The sequence below is a fragment of the Lactuca serriola genome, chromosome 9 (genome assembly GCF_051521515.1).
Source record: "Lactuca serriola cultivar US96UC23 chromosome 9, Lser_US96UC23_V15, whole genome shotgun sequence".
Taxonomy (NCBI): Eukaryota; Viridiplantae; Streptophyta; class Magnoliopsida; order Asterales; family Asteraceae; genus Lactuca; species Lactuca serriola.
The window spans coordinates 70,513,440-70,531,568 of NC_136416.1; positions in this window are offsets into that span (position 1 = coordinate 70,513,440).

Below are 18,129 nucleotides of genomic sequence, written 5' to 3' on the forward strand. Positions count from 1 at the left end.
TTTTATATCTATATACATCAAAAAAATGATTATATGTTTTTCTATTAAATATTCGATCATTGTTTGGTTGATTGAATTTTTTTGGGATTAACATTATATTATAAAAACTAATTTAAAGTTTATAATGTTAGTGTAAAGTAAGTAGTTAAACGTATCTCATATATATATAGACTTAGGTTATTTTGTTTTTACTAAGTATTGTGTGCCAGAATGCACAGATCTGGACTAATGGATGAAATTAATCAATGGATATGATTTGAGAGTGTATGATATTATAATGGGGTAACATGTAGCATATAATCACACAATTTTAAGAAAAATGGTATTTTGGACAATTAACTACATTTATAAAAGGAAATTTTCGGATTTTTAGGGATGATTAATTATCCTAATTTAAAAAAATCTGAATTTTTTAATTAATTCAATTTCAATTTTTTACCAATTTTATTCTGTCAGAATATTTTTTGTTAGAATGATGCTTTTTCAGAATTTTATTCTAATAGAATATTATTTTGTTAGAATGACAGAATGTCAACCATAAACTAATAAATATATTTTCGATTTTATTCTTGCAGAATATATTTTCAATGCAGATATTTGATTTGAGAAATAAAAAACAAATTCATTCATATTCTTACAAACTAATATCCTTATACATTTAAAATAGTTATACATATTCTAAAAGAATATCATCAAAGATGAATAAAATTCTTAAAAAATAGCATTCTTGAATATACAATTATTGAACAAATACACTTGATCTTCTTCAGTGGTCCGTATAGTCCACTTGATCTTCACATATTTACTTGTTGTTGAACTCGATTGCAAATATTTTTCTTGTATAATCAATATTGAATTCCTTCTCTATGCAATTCTGAAAGAATAAGATACATTACTCGTTAGTATTACCCGTTAAACAAATATACTAGTTAACAAACATTCGTAAAGACATTCTAACAGAATACATTTATATAAATAAATCCTGACAGAAAACATTACAAAATGCACTTAAATAACATTCTTTTAAAAATCTTTTGCGAATAATAGGCATCAAATTGATGATTGTTACTAACATCATTCTAAAAGACATTCTGCAAGAATGATTCATTTAAGCTGTAACTAAAAAAAACATACTATAAATTATGAAGTACACAATACAACCATTCTAATAGAATGTCGCAGACATTGAAATTCTATCAAAATACATATAAACAATTAACCAAAATTTTTATCATAATGCATATAAACAATTAACCATTCTAATAGAATGTGGCAGACATTGAAATTCATTTATACAAGTATCTGAATTCCAATTGAAACTCTTACTAACAATTAACAAATGGTTTATATTTACACCAAATAACATGACCAGAACCAGTAAAAAAAACCTAGATTTCAACTATGCATTTTATCGAATACTTGGTGTGCTTCTTGAATTTCTTCAAAAAAAAATTAGTGAGAGTCTTATCAATTCAGTTTCTTGGTGGTCAAGAATTGGAGATACAACTAAAAAAACATGTTATGATTAGTACAAGAGCATACCAATTCAGTTTCTTGGTGGTGTCGTTGACGACCTAAAATCCCCTGTTGCCTTTGGTTTCACCTCCTTTTGCAGACTCCACAACAGGCACCAAGCACCTCTTCACCGCCATCTACTGCTATTGCTTTTCCCCGATTTCTGTTCAACATATTGATTTAGTTCAAACACAAAATCAATTGATAAGATTAGAATCGATTTTGATGACAGATGACTCGATTAGCGATAAACGATTTCATGGAATTGATATTTTCCTCCTCCTCCTCCTTCGAATCGGTGAATCACTGGAGGTGCTTCCCGATTTCTGATTCCAATCGTGCTTCTCCTCCTTAATCCGACGAAGATGAGCACAGGGGGATCTTCCCCTTGATCTTCTTTGTTGCCGATGACGGGAGAGGAACGAAGAACCATTGACTGCCTTCCTTCGCATCTTCCGCCATTGAAGAATTTTTCAATCGCATCTTTCGGTTGGTGAACTAGGAGTGAAAAGGGTTTGAGGATTCTGGAGGTTTTATTAGACAGGATTTAAGAGAGAGGCTAGGTCAAATATACTTATTCTATTTCCTTAATTGCAAGATTCAATTAAATGATTTCCTTAATTAGAAATATAAAAGGTCCAAAATACCCTTAAATGATTTATTTAATTGTTTATTATTTCTTGAATTTTCATTGGTGAATTTAGGCACACAATACTTGCTAAAAACATTTGAATCTAGCTCTCTCTCTCTCTCTCTCTCTCTATATATATATATATATATATATATATATATATATATATATATATATATATATATATATATATACTTCTACATAAATACAACATATATTAAAACATCTCCATAAAATTTAGATACTAACATTTAACAAAAGTGAAAGTTAATTATCATTAAATAATAATGATTATTAAAAATTGTATAAAAATTTATAAAAACACTATAAAAATATACATCAATCTCTTTCCCATTGATAACTTTTATGTTATTTTTAATACACTATATTTTCTTTAATGTTTCAAATTTTAAGATTCTATATGTAATGTATTTCTTTATATTTTTAATGATGGATTTTTTATATTTAATTGACTTCAAATGGTGGTTATGTTATTAGTTCGAGTTTTTGATAAAAATTTATTATTAATATATAATATTTGTTGTGAGTTGTGACGATCGGTTTACGTATAGTTTGTTTTTTTTTTTTTTTTTTTTTATATATATATTTTTCGAAAACATTTGTTCTTCCGAAACTCAAGTCACAAGCATTAATTCTTGTTTGTACAAACATTCACCCCTAAATGACCTTTATAGTCTGGGGATCACTTCAACATATTGAAAATTTTCAAAGCACTCTTCTAATTTTTTTGGACTTCGAACAACCAATGGATTCGTTCAACCAGAAAAGACTTTATCTCTATGGTTTTATATTTAGATTTGATGATTGAATCGAAAACATCTTTAAGATGAATATTTATGCATCCTTGCATCTTTGTTAGTTGCAAGAACTTCTTTTAGCCCATGTTCTTTTCTATAAATAAGAAACCAAGTTCTGACTTATCTGTTGATCCACATTTATGATATTGGATTCCTTCTAAAAAGGAATCAAACAATTATACTGTTACATCAGAGACGATTTAACTTAGCTCTCCATCGCTTGTGATAAAATAGAGTACTGAATATTACATAAAATTTAGTACGACTCCATAAGGGTGCTTGAATTTATTGTGCTTTTTGGTCTTAACATGAAATTTTCATGCAATGAAGATCATTTCTGTAGCACCTGGTTCCTGGTACGTAAATCTCACTTGAGTATTATCCATTTTTTTAGCCTTGGACTCGGCGAGTCATAGGTCTGACTCGCCGAGTAGATACGGGACCCGGGACATGTTTAAGTTGGCGACTCGGCGAGTCCATATCTTGTACTCGGCGAGTCACCGCTGTTGGATGAAACCCTAAGTTTCAGGGGTTTGCACCCTATTTAAACCTCATGTCCGCCCCAAGCCAGCCCCCATTCACCTCAGAGCTCCCAACCCTCGTTCCAAAGCTTATTTCCTTGAGAGTTTGAAGCATTCTTGTGTGTTCTTGAAGGATTTGAGAAGGAAGTGGAGTAGATCAAGAGGAAGGGAAGGAAGCCAAGCATCTTAGTGTTCTCTCAGTGATTTCTTTGAGGTATAACCTGTTTTCCCTCTGTTTTTATGCTTATTGCTCCATTAAGTCTTTCTTGAGCCTTTCCCCAAGCTTGTATGTGCAATATAAGTCGTAATAAGTTGATTGGCCTTTAGATCTAGGCAAGATTGAGCTCCAGGAGCTCAGATCCGTTACCTTTATGGACCCATGTTGCTTGTTCACCCTAGATCTACCCTTTTGAGGCATTTTGAGCCCTAAATCCCTCATTGGTGAGTATCTACACGTAAAGTTGGAAACTTTACATGTCATTCTTGTTCTAGGAACCCAGATCTGTGAATGGCATAGACTGGAATCGAGCAAAATCGCATATATAATGATTGCATGGCAACAACTCGGCAAGTCATTCATACGACTCGGCGAGTCTGCTCGCGAGTCTCCGAGTTGTCCCCTTTTCGTTGTGTCGAGTGCGAGTAGTGAGTCACGGGGTGTGACTCGGTGAGTTGGAAGCCAAACTCATCCATGGAGGAACTCGGCGAGTCCATGCCCTGACTCGGCGAGTTTAAGGCAATCTCCTTAGATCAAGAACAGACTCGACGAGTTGTTCATACAACTCGGCGAGTCACAGCATAAAGTGTTCTTCGGATGAAGATTAACTCAGCGAGTTCTTCATAAAACTCGGCGAGTAGGATGAAGGACTTGAACCTCAGTTTAGAAGAAGAACTCGTCGAGTCAACGCCTAACTCGACGAGTAGGGACGGGATCCAGGATAATTGATTGGATAGGGACTCGGCGAGTTGGAGAGCCAACTCAATGAGTCGAGTCAACTGAAAGTTGACTCTGACTTTGACTTATGACATGATCAGGGGTAAAATGGTCATTTTACCCAAAGATCAGTTAGCAGTGATTTATTGAGTATGTTGTGGGAGTTGCAGCCGGAGGATTTCCGGAGCAGCAGCAGCAGCGGTAGACAGTCAGTTCCCGATCAGATCAGCAGCTACTTCGAGGTGAGTTACCTTCCAGTAGCGGTGGGTCTACGGCCACAATGCCGGCCCACCGGTAGGGTTCGTATGATAGATGATTGTCTTTGTGATATCATCTAGGATTGCTACTACCTGATATGTTATGTGCTAGCATGATATGTTGTATGTGAAAGTAGTAGAGTTCGGTTGTTAGGACCGAAGGGTAGTCAGACACCCCAGATACGTCTGACAGTATGTGATGATGTGTTGCATGCTGGCTTGTTATGTTTATGCGATAGAGGTAGTAGGAGGGGACTAGTCCCCGGGTTCGGTTGTTAGGACCGAAGGGTAGTTCAGGCACCCCATATATGTCTGATAATATGTTTATGTTATGTGTAATGTGATAGTAGTAGTAGGGGGTGAAATAGTCCCCGAGGTTCGGTTGTTAGGACCGAAGGGTAGTCAGCACCCCAGAATGGCTCGACATGGGTAGGTCAGCGCCCCAGAATGGCTTGACACGGGTGGGACGGCACCCCAGAATGGCCGTACGGGTAGTCGGCACCCCAGAATGAGCGTACCGGGTAGACAGGCACCCCAGAATAGCCTGGTAGTATGTATGTTATGTGTTTGTATGGTATGTGGTACGATAGGGGAACTCACTAAGCTTTGTGCTTACGTTTTTCAGTTTTGGTTTCAGGTACCTGCTCAGCTAGGGGAAAGGAGCTTGCGCGGTAGCAGCATGTCACACACACACTCTCTTGTTTCCGCAGTTATGAGCTTATTCTGGGATTGATACTCTGATGTTTTGATTGTTTACATGTTGTGGATTTCAAATTATGTTTTCGATGCGAAATGGTTTAATTAAACGGTGTTTTAATCATTAATGCTTTCTAAGTAATGTTTTACAAACGAAATTTTTGGACGTAAAAATTGGGTCGTTACAAGTTGGTATCAGAGCCCTGGTTTGAGGGATTCGGACACACCTTCGGGGGTGTCTGAACTCAAATCGAGGGATTAAAAGATTTTCTAAAAGAAAATGTTTTCTAAAATTGAGAAAAGAGTTTTGAGAAAGAACGAAGTGTGTGATGTGTGCGACCGGCCGAGCTCAAGTAAATATTCCCCAAAGTACCCATACATGTTATGTTATGTTTAACAGCTTTTGTATAACAGCATGCTAGACTAGGACTAAGGATCTAGGAATGATGCCTTATGTTCCTGCTTTATGTGTTTCAATTATATGAGAATTGCATGCTAGAATCGAGTAGACAGTAGTAGGATAGCTTGTTAGGTTATGCCTGATGGTATGAGTATTAGCTCTGTATGCTAGATCAGTTTCTCTCCATGAGAGTGGATTTGCTTGAGATTGTTCCCTTAGTTCGAATGCTGCTTGCTTTGTGGTTTGTGGGACTCTGAGTGGTGGGAGTTATCCATTAGGCGAATACGTCACGTCACATGTGATCAGGGTTGAATAATCTTAGAGTGCCAGATTTGATCCTACTGCGTAGCTCTTGTTTGAGTCCAACCGTTGTAGGGACGAGTCGGGTACTCGAAGGATTATCTGAGCCTCATCACATGTGATGGTATTCGGGGAGTGGCTAACTGGCATTATAAGGAGACCTGCAATAGCTGAGGACTGAATAGCGTAGAGTCAGAGATTTCCCTAGGGCAAGCCTAGGACGAGTATAGCAGTGATCAGCCATAGTGAAAGGGATCTGGTGGAGTCGAGGCAGTCCTTGAAGAAGGTACGGATAGATGTGGAAGGTAGTATGGGCCCGTACTACTGAAAGCAGAGGATCCGTACCCCGAACCAAGGGAGGCCAAGATGAGACCAGGGAACTTGTGGTAGTGTGATCCCTCAGGAAGTATCAGTATCACTGATGATTGTTGTGATGTATTGCAGAATGGTGGTACTTTGATCGAGGCCGATAGATGGCGGTTCAGGAGAGGGGTCAGGTTCGGGATCAGGTTCTGAGCCGGTAGATGAGGGACTACGCGAGTTCATCGCGTCAGAGATCACCAGGGGTATCCTTGAGTCGACTCCCATTATCTTCGGGTCGATCAAGGAAGGGATCATCGAGTTGATGGAGGATCTCCTTAGGGCGTTCAGGAGCGACATGGCATCTGGCCAGCCGGGATCTCGCACACTGTCCTTTAAGGACTTCAGGGGCAGTGCTGCGCCAGATTTCCACGGGGTGAAAGACCCCATTGCCGCCAGACGATGGATTGCAGAAATCGAGTCTGCACAGTTGACTAGCTTCTGCCCCGAGGGGTCGAAGGTGAGGTATGCAACAGGGTGCTTACGAGACCGAGCTCGAGACTGGTGGGAGTCAGTGGGTGACTCGTTGGGAGCCTCAGCGATCGAGGCTATGACTTGGTCAGATTTTGTGACCAGATTCAGGGCAGAGTTTGCGTCGCCTGTCGAGCTTCAACAGCTGGCCAGGGAGTTTTTAGACATAAGGCAGACGACTGAGACAGTGGCGGAGATCACCGCCAAGTTCCGGGAGAGGGCTTTGTTGGTGCCCCAGTATGCTGGTGACGAGGATATGAGGAGGACCCGTTATCATGATATGCTACGAGCTGACAGTTGGGTTTTCAGCATTCTAACACTCCTAAGTGTACATGCAACCCTAAATACCTTGGATCTATGTTTTCTCTATTATACATGCAAATAAGAACTTCCAAGGTATTATCCTAATCTAGCATACAAAAACAATGAGTGTAACAAGATAGAATACATACCTCTTTGATGTAGAAAGTCTTCATGAAGCTTGAGTGCCTAGCCCCAATAGTGTGGAAGCCTCAAATGGAATCACAATTCACCAAAACACTTAGAATAACTTGAGAGAATTCTACACTCATGAAATCGGCTAGCCCTTTTACACCACACACTAGTGGCCGATTTTGGTCAAGAATAAGATGCTTATATAGTTAGGGTTACACCATGTAAACCCTAATTGACATGGCCTTTCATTTCCATGATCCATGGGTACAAATACACCATGGAGCATCCATGGACCATCCTATGGATTTTAGCCCAACTTGATTATCCATGGAGCATTAGCCCACTATACAAGTATGGATGATTTACACAATCAACCCATATATTTAATTAGTCTTCTTTTGATCACTTAATTAATCCTAGATTAATTCTTGATCAATACTAATTAGATAATCTTATTATTCTTATTATTAATATACTAGGACTTATAATATATTAATAACCATAAGTGTCTTATTTCTCTCATTATAGTCTATCCAAGTGCATGATGCTATGCAACCCAAATGGACCATGCCGGGTCGGGTCAAGTCTTACCAATTATAGTTATGGACTTAGACATTCATCCAACAGTCTCCCACTTGGATAAGTCTAAAACTATTATTGCGTATGACTTCAGGAACCAACTGGCAATCGTAGCTCTCAAAAGCTTATGTCGAACTCTGACCTTGTAGATGAACTCTGACCTTTGTCAACGACTTGTCCATTAGATAAGGGATCATATATTCCTCCATTCTAGATATCGTATGGACTGAGACATGGATTATAATCATTCTCTCTGTCCATTTGTTGTTTCCCGATTTATGACGACTGACTAATTGAACAAATCAAATCAGTCCTGGCCCGGCCGAGCACTTCCATTTGTCATCATCAAATCATCGAGGGGCCCACAAATATCGCTTTTATCCCGAAGGTAAAAGGAATGGATAAACTTCGACTCATATGGCTTGTTCTACTACTTGTTGAATCATACACAAAGGCACGTTTTATAGCACCGAGTTACCAAATGTGTTTTCGTGCAATCAATGTATTATCAACTCATAGTAACAACTCATATCTCTAGGTTTGAAGAATATAAGATATTATCGTCTCATGATCACTCGTGATAAAATCCATGAAGTGATTCCAATGAGTGCGGGTTGAATCCAATACTCATAACTTATGAGCACTCATGAGTGTTGTAGCCCTTTGTCCAACACCTTAGACCTCTACAAGCCAACCCATGACAGTCTTAATTCATATCTACTTCCAACATATGACCGACTGTGGATGGTTTGAATAACTTAGTCATTCCGGAAGAATAACCTAGTTTATTCGGGAAGTCAAAACATGCAAAATGAAACACAATAATAATTGAATCCAATATGGTATCAAAACCTATGAACATAAATAAAACACCTTTTATTTATCACCATATGATTACACATTATTCATTGTATACCGTTTCAGCTATCAACTTTATTCTTGAATTTAAAACAATAGTTGTCCCATGCTCCAAGCATGTACACTATGTTTTCTAAACACTAGTCATGCCACACACCAAGTATGCTTACTATGTTTGTCTATGATCTTTACTTTGTGAACTAGATCAATTGAACATAACTTCAATTATTCTCTTTTCACACTCCCAAATCTTTACTGCAAATGCAAGAATTCCAAATTCATGCCATTTACTGAAATCTGTTAGATTCTAAACTTATATGCATTGATCTTCTTGTAATGATTATGTACAAAATCAGAAAGACTTGATAACAATCATTACAGAGCATTCCAAAGGAGATCAACTCCTTGGAAACATCCTTCTTGCATTAAGTTTCCTTAATCTTACACAGATTGAAAATTCTAACTTTGAAACATTTCCAGATTCCGTTTTGACTATCACTTCTGGACAAGAGTTTCCTCCTTACAAATTATGTCAATATGGTCCTTCCAGAATTATCACTATACTTCCAACTGTCCTTGAGCAACCAATCTTTGGTAACCCTTAGATTGTCCTCGACAATTGTTTAATCATTTTAGTCATATCCAGTTCTAAGCCTTTTCCCTTCTCAATGCCCCATGCATTTCTCAAATTTTAGAAAGGATGAATATAGTACATGTAATCAATCCTATATCTGAAGCATATAGGACACGATTCATGATGTCTCACATAAAGACTAAACTAGTCTTTTGCTATAATATTTCCATTTCAATTTGCCAAGTTCTCATAATTCAAATTATGAAAAGGGGTGCCGTAATCATAATAGAATTTTAGAACGCAAATAATGGACCCATATACAGAATTTCCTTATGTTGAGCCATTCCAACATGAAATTCATATATATATCCTTGACTAAATGATTAAAACCTCATGATCTAAGCTTATAGATTTGAGATGAAGTATAATTTCCTCTCCCTTAATTATAGCAAAACAACTTTTTCCCAATTGAAACTTTTGTTTTCTATAATTAACATTGCTAACTTGCAATACTTATCATAATTATCATGCTCCCACTAACATGATGATTATTAGCATAACACTTATGCTCCCACTAGCTTTGACATGTACTCAGAAATCAGCTGGACAGTCTGAAATTTAGATTCATACACCATTTCCGTAGATAGCTCACCTGTGTGTCTAAGCAATTTCAAGAACCATGAAAAGGGATACCGTAATCATAGTCTCAATTGCTTAGGCATTTGCCATTTCTCACAAGTCCATGTTAGTGTGCCGGTTAACCACACGCGCTCCACTAACGACTTTTGAAAATGCAAACAACACAATTGATATCTACGTAAAATCTACTTAGTGAAAGCGTTTCCTCACCATCATTTTCATGAATCAGAGAGAAACCTTATGACACTTAGATTTTATAGTGTATGAGTTCCTATCCATGTGAATTTGTCAAAACCATAATCACAAGATAAGGTTAGTGACAAATTCAGCCTTACATGGATTAAACTTGTTCAATCTTAGTTTCTTGTCACCTTGGTAGCACAAGGCCCACCAATGCTTCCAAGCTGAACTCTGATAACTCACATGCAAATTCAACTTATTTGAAGTAGGTACAGAAATAAGAATTATTTCAACACGATAGGTTGCAAACCTTAAGTCGTGTGCTAGTGATAAATTACAGGTTTTACTCTTGATAAAATCTTGAAACTCTTTCAGGATCTTTAAGGCTCCCACTGTCCTCTTGACATATAAGACTCCCTTGACAAATATCCAAGAGATAGTGTGGATTCTAATCAAGACAAACACTTCACACAATTGGCCTAAGTTGGTCTTTGTTTTATCCAAAACATCACAACTTACCAATTTCAAATGTACAAGAGTAGAAAACTTTTACTCTTACATTTGACAAGTGTTTTAAACCTTCTTTTGAGACATGTCACTCAAGTTACAATCTTGGAGTATGACTCTAAGACTTGTATTGGAACGAAGTATGACTCATCTTCTTGATTTAACCATTTCAACAATTCAAGTTCCTTTTCTTAGTCATAAAAATGCACTAAGATTTTCCTTAGAGAACTAATTTTGATATGGTTTCTTAATCATTAAGATGATCACAAAACTGATACTAAAGTACTCTCCCATCTTTTTAGATTTGAGAAACTTTTATCCTTCTGCCTAATTTGATTCTTCTTATTCGCTCTGCCATACATTGGAACATTTTCCAATGTCTCAGAGTTACACTTAAGCTTGTAAGTATAACCATATTTACTGAACCTAAGTAAATCATGACGAATAGTCTTTATCAATCTTTTGTGGTGGACTTAATTAGTGCACAAGAATGTGTACTCGATCCCTTAGTCCTTTACTTGACTCACACATCCATGTGACCGAGTAATTAGTCTTAATTTTTCCAACACTTGAAAGTTCTCATTCATCATGCTATACAACTTGCATGATTCCAAATTCCGGTCCACTTGAAACTTGGGTGATGAGAATCTTTCCTTATTTGGTAAATTTAGACATTACCACAAATGAAAGAATCAATTTCATATTTCCACTCTTGCTATTATTGGAATCATATAAGCAACAATTTTTTTCTCAAATGCCATTGTAAGGATATTTTAAAATAAATAAAATCAAAAATTTTCTTTTATTTAAAACTTTGCGGAAAACTTATCCTTACAACCCATATGAAAACTTGTTGTTATCTATTCCTAAGCAATATCTCATAACTCCTAAGAAGTAGCTCAAGAATCCGATCTTCAAACTACGCGATAGAAATCCATCTACGCGATCAGATTCAACATATTCTTTCTTTAAGTTTCTTCACCTTTTCTTTGATTCTTAAAACATCACCATGTGACCTAGTCACATCATGTATCAAGAATCTCAGAATAGAAACTTAACAGAGTTAGATAGTGGATTTTACCTGAAGTAGAGTCAAACTTATTGACTTTAACATCCTTAGGTAAATTTGGCAGCTTCGCAACCAATGCCCCTTCCTTTGGCAATATAAACATATGGACCCTTTGATAATGGTACACGAGACTATCACAGACTTAGGTTTTTCTCTTTACCATTTGGTCAACCGAGTTGACTCTGGCTGATCCCTTTCCATTGGGAAGAGAATATTTTTCTGGATTTCCTGTGTCACTATTGTCAATGTCCATCAAGTTTCAAGGACGTTGATCTTAACAAATAGATAAGATCATTAAGGGTCTTGTCATAGTCTGTTTCATAGGTGTCCCAAAGGAACTCACTATGTGACTTAGAAAGTGATTGAACCACCAACTTTCTCAAGACTTTGACACCCAACTCTCCTGGCTTGTCAATATGTGACTACATCTCCAAGACGTGACCACACCGAGACCTTGACTTGCCAATTGGGCTTGAGTGACCTTAAATTTTTCTAGAACTTGTGGGTTGGGGAGAATAATTGGAGGAGGTGAATGAAGTATGATTTCCAAGGGACATCATCTTCATTTAGAAAGCTTGTTTCAAGAGATTTGGAGAGATCATAAATGTCTAAACCAGACATGCTATGGGAGATATTCAAGATAGTTGATTTAAAGTCCTTAATATGACACCCAATATGAAATATTAAGGCTAGGACCCAACAAACTATTTTATAACTTAGAAGAGGTATGCCGTAATCCAAGCTATAAAATATTTGAAGGTAGGTGAATGACGATTCACCAATTTCCACCAAGATAAACAAAATGTATTATTAGGTTTTAATTGGATTTGAAACTCCTAGATCTTTGAGATTCATTGAACTTTTCAAAGGCATTTTTCAATCTCGAATGTGCCCTTCAGATTTTGTGACTGGGATACCGAGGATCACAAAACAAGGTGTGAATAACCATACCAATTCACTTGGTACCCTTAATATTATCACCCAATCAATGTGCCGGTTAACCACACACGCTCCATTGATCTATGACAAACATTAAGTCACCCTTCGTGATCCTTACTAGTCCAAGTTAGTGTGCCGGTTAACCACACACGCTCCACCAACGACTTGGTAAGGTACAAAGTGTGAATTCCATGGGCTAGCACCATATTCACATTTTCCTAAGTAACTAAGATTGGGAATTATTAAGAGTTTAGTTACTTAGTATTTATCATTAATACTTTTAATGAAGGGAGAATTATAGTCTTGTCAAACCCGTTCGGCTAACGACCCTCCACCAGTCAAGCAAGCGGTGGGTGAGAGTGGACACCCATTAAGTTGCCATTTTATAGGCAACAACCTTATACCCACCTTATAGACCGGCTTCGTGAATGAGGCGTACTAGCGGTAAGACTAACTTTACTCTTATACATATATATATATATATATATATATATATATATATATATATATATATATATATATATATATATATATATATATATATATTATTAACTTATAATATTATAAAGTATAAGGGTTGAATTTTAACTTTTAAAATTCTAAGGGCTAACTTGGAATTAAAGTATTCATAAGTGAAAACTTTACAAATTCCAAAACTTGAGGGCAAGTTTTGAAACTATTCCAAACTAATTAATTCCATAACTTATGTGTTTAAAGTAGTTTTAATCCAAAAACTCTTCAATTTCCATAACTTGAGGACAAGTTATGGAAGACTTTAAATTATTAAAGAATGTAACTTTTTCTTTATTTTGTAACTTATGGAATTAATTAAGGTTACACTTTATTTATTTATTTATTAATGAAGTGACTCTTGAACCTCCATAACTTAAGGACAAGACTCTTCATCTTTTGTAACCATTGCCAACTTTTATGAGTTTTATGAAACTTAAATGTGACTTTTCATATAACTTGAGGACAAGTTACAAAAACAAATTTTAGAATCAACTCTTAGATTAATTTGGATTGAAAACAACTATTTCACTCAACTTTTCTATTAATCTAAGCAACTCATAAGAACAAGATAATTCAAATCAAGCTTTTCCATGTAATTAGAGTAACACTTTAAACTAATACAAAACATGAATCTATTGACAATTATCTCTTTAAAATTGGATTAGCATGAACATTACCACATCAAAAACAAGTTTATAAGTCCAAAACATCTTTGGGTAATGTTCCTAGTCCAATTCCAGCCAAAAAAGTCGAGTTTATGCTGTCTGGGGTTCCAACTCGTCGAGTGCATGAAACAACTCGGCGAGTTGGATCGAATTCATCACTTTTTAGGCATGGACTCACCGAGTCTCCTGATGGACTCGCCGAGTCTGATGATCAGACAGCAAGAAATTTGATTTTTTAAGCAGTTTTTGCAAGTATAACAAGAAAACAAGCCTAGGCTCTGATACCACTGTTGGGTTTTGAGCATTTTAACACTCCTAAGTGTACATGCAACCCTAAATACCTTGGATCTATGTTTTCTCTATTATAGATGCAAATAAGAACTTCCAAGGTATTATCCTAATCTAGCATACAAAAACAATGAGTGTAACAAGATAGAATACATACCTCTTTGATGTAGAAAGTCTTCATGAAGCTTGAGTGCCTAGCCCCAATAGTGTGGAAGCCTCAAATGGAATCATAATTCACCAAAACACTTAGAATAACTTGAGAGAATTCTACACTCATGAAATCGGCTAGCCCTTTTACACCACACACTAGTGGCCGATTTTGGTCAAGAATAAGATGCTTATATAGTTAGGGTTACACCATGTAAACCCTAATTGACATGGCCTTTCATTTCCATGATCCATGGGTACAAATACACCATGGAGCATCCATGGACCATCCTATGGGTTTTAGCCCAACTTGATTATCCATGGAGCATTAGCCCACTATACAAGTATGGATGATTTACACAATCAATCCATATATTTAATTAGTCTTCTTTTGATCACTTAATTAATCCTAGATTAATTCTTGATCAATACTAATTACATAATCTTATTATTCTTATTATTAATATACTAGGACTTATAATATATTAATAACCATAAGTGTCTTATTTCTCTCATTATAGTCTATCCAAGTGCATGATGCTATGCAACCCAAATGGACCATGCCGGGTCGGGTCAAGTCTTACCAATTATAGTTATGGACTTAGACATTAATCCAACACTAACATCTGGGAGCATGTTAGCTTTTCAGCTTGCCCTACCTTGGACTCTATGATTGCCATGGCGAGGGAGAGGGATATAGATTTGGAGCATATCCGGAAACGGAAGTCAGAGGAGGGACAGACAGGAGGGGCTTCGGGGAAGAAGCCCAAGGGATCAGATGGTAGGCCGAAAGGCCAGTCAGGACCGAGTCGCTGCAGGAAATGCGGCAGGCCGCACGAGGGGGCGTGCAGGTTGGGATCATCAGGCTGCTACAAGTGCGGCAAGTCTGGGCACTTTAGCAGGGATTGCACTGCTCCGGCAGCAGTTATTCAGACATCGGAGTTGCTGTGTTTCCACTGCAACCAGAGGGGCCACAAGAAGGCCAATTGCCCCCAGTTGACAGTTTCAGCGCCGGTGAAGGCACCAGCTCCAGCGACCCTGCGGATTACGGATGGCCGGCAGGGCAAGGCAGAGGCTCCGGTGGTGAGGAGCCGGACATTTCAGTTGACTACCGATGAGGCACGCGCCGCACCCGATGTGGTGACGGGTATGATTCTTTCTCTCTATTTTTATTTTATGATGTTATGATATTGATATGTGCTCGGTATATATATATGTTTAGGATCGTTCCATGTGAACGATATCCCAATTCAGGTGTTATTCGACTCGGGTGCATCCCGATCATTTGTGTCCTTTGCGCTTAGCAAGAAGTTTCCTGAGTCTTCGGGCATGTTGGATTGCCCTTTGGAGGTAGATATTGCTGATGATCGATCGGTGCGAGCATCGATGGTGTTTCGGGATTGCGTATTGCGTCTGTGTGAGGAGCGCTACTTAGTAGACCTGGTTCCCATTCCGTTGCATGGGAACAAGGTGATTATAGGCATGGATTGGTTGAGCCCTAATGGGGCGGTGATAGATTACGCGCAGCAACTAGTGAGAGTCCGGACCCCAGGTGGGGGAGAGTTAGTGATTCATGGCGAGAGGCCACAGTGTGAACCCTCAGTCTGTTCAGCAGCGAGGGCTAGACGGTACCTTCAGCAGGGATGCGTAGGATATGTCACGTACGTGATGGATACCCGGGAGGCGGGTAAGGCGACAGTGATCCAGGTTCCAGTGGTGCGAGATTTCGCAGATGTTTTCATAGAGGAGCTTCCTGGGATACCTCCAGAGCGACAGGTGGAGTTCAGGATCGACCTTGTTCCTGGTGCGGCTCCGATAGCCAAGGCACCGTATTGGTTGGCTCCTCCCGAGATGCAGGAGTTGTCTACGCAGCTGCAGGAGCTGCTATACAAGGGATTTATTCGTCCGAGTAGTTCACCCTGGGGAGCCCCGATCCTGTTTGTGAAGAAGAAGGATGGGTCACACCGGATGTGCATAGACTATCGGCAGCTGAATAAGGTAACGGTGAAGAACCGTTACCCACTCCCGAGGATTGATGATCTCTTTGACTAGCTTCAGGGAGCGTCTTGGTTTTCCAAGATCGATTTGCGTTCGGGATACCATCAGATGAGGGTCAGGGAGGAGGATACGTAGAAGACCGCGTTTCGGACGCGCTATGGCCACTATGAGTTTGTGGTGATGCCGTTTGGGCTCACCAATGCTCCTGCCGCGTTCATGGACCTCATGAACCGCGTATGCAGACCGATGCTGGATCGGTCTGTGATAGTCTTTATCGATGACATCTTGGTCTATTCCAAGACTCAGGAGGAGCATGAGGAGCATTTGAGAGAGGTGTTGGAGACCCTGAGGAGGGAGAGCTTGTATGCCAAGTTCTTCAAGTGTGAGTTTTGGTTGCGCGAGGTGCAATTTCTCGGACACCTTGTCAACCAGAACGGGATTCTGGTCGATTCGGCCAAGGTCGAGGCCGTGATGAGATGGGAGGTTCCGAAGTCTCCATATGAGATTCAGAGTTTCCTGGGATTAGCAGGCTACTATCAGAGATTTATTCAGGATTTCTCCAAGATAGCCGTACCCCTGACACGGCTGACGAAGAAAGCCGTGGTCTTTCAGTGGGGACCCGAGCAGCAGGCTGCATTTGAAAAACTGAGACAGAGATTGTGTGAGGCGCCGATCTTAGCCCTGCCAGAGGGCGTAGAGGATTTTGTGGTTTATTGTGACGCGTCCATTTCAGGGTTGGGCGTGGTGCTGATGCAGAGGGGGCATGTCATTGCCTACGCTTCGAGGCAGCTCAAGCCTCACGAGGCGAACTACCCGACGCATGATTTGGAGTTGGGGGCGGTGGTTTTTTCCCTCAAGATTTGGCGACATTACCTCTACGGGGTTCGATGTACCATCTACACGGACCACAAGAGTTTGAGGTACCTCATGGATTAGCCGAATCTGAACATGAGGCAGCGTCGGTGGTTGGACGTGGTAAAGGATTATGATTGTGAGATTCTCTACCACCCGGGGAAGGCCAACGTGGTGGCAAATGCGCTTAGCCACAAGGCGGCACCGATCAGGGATATTTGCATGAGGATGACCGTAGTGACTCCCCTGTTGGAGCGAATTCGGGAGGCTCAACAGGAGGCTATCAAGGAGGAGCATCGGAAGAGCGAGCATGTGGTGGGTCAGGTTTCCTCCTTTGATTATGATAGCCGAGGACTATTGACACTACACCGTAGGGTGTGGGTGCTGTATCACGGAGGCGTGCGCCAGATTTTGATGGAGGAGGCGCACAAGTCCCGATTCTCTATTCATCCCGGGGCGACGAAGATGTATAGGGATCTTCGTCTAGATTAGTGGTGGCCCTACATGAAGCGGTATGTGGCATGGTATGTTGAGCGGTGCTTGACCTGCAGGAAGGTCAAGGCCGGACATCAGAGACGGCATGACAAGATGCAGCCGTTGGATATTCCACTGTGGAAATGGGAAGATATCACGATGGATTTTATCACGAAGCTTCCCAGGACCGCGCGTGGAGTGGATTCGATTTGGGTCATCGTGGATTGATTGACCAAGAGTGCTTACTTTATCTTGATCCAGGAGAGCATATCGGCCGAGAAATTGGCCGACATCTATATCAGGGAGATCGTGGCGCGGCACGGGGTGCCAGTATCGGTCATCTTGGACAGGGATATGCGTTTTACTTCCAGATTTTGGAAGAGATTTCATGAGGAGTTGGTCACTCGTTTTCATTTTAGCACTGCCTTTCACCCGCAGACGGATGGTCAGAGAGAGCGGACCATCCATACCTTGGAGGATATGTTGCGGGCGTGCGTGTTAGACTTCGG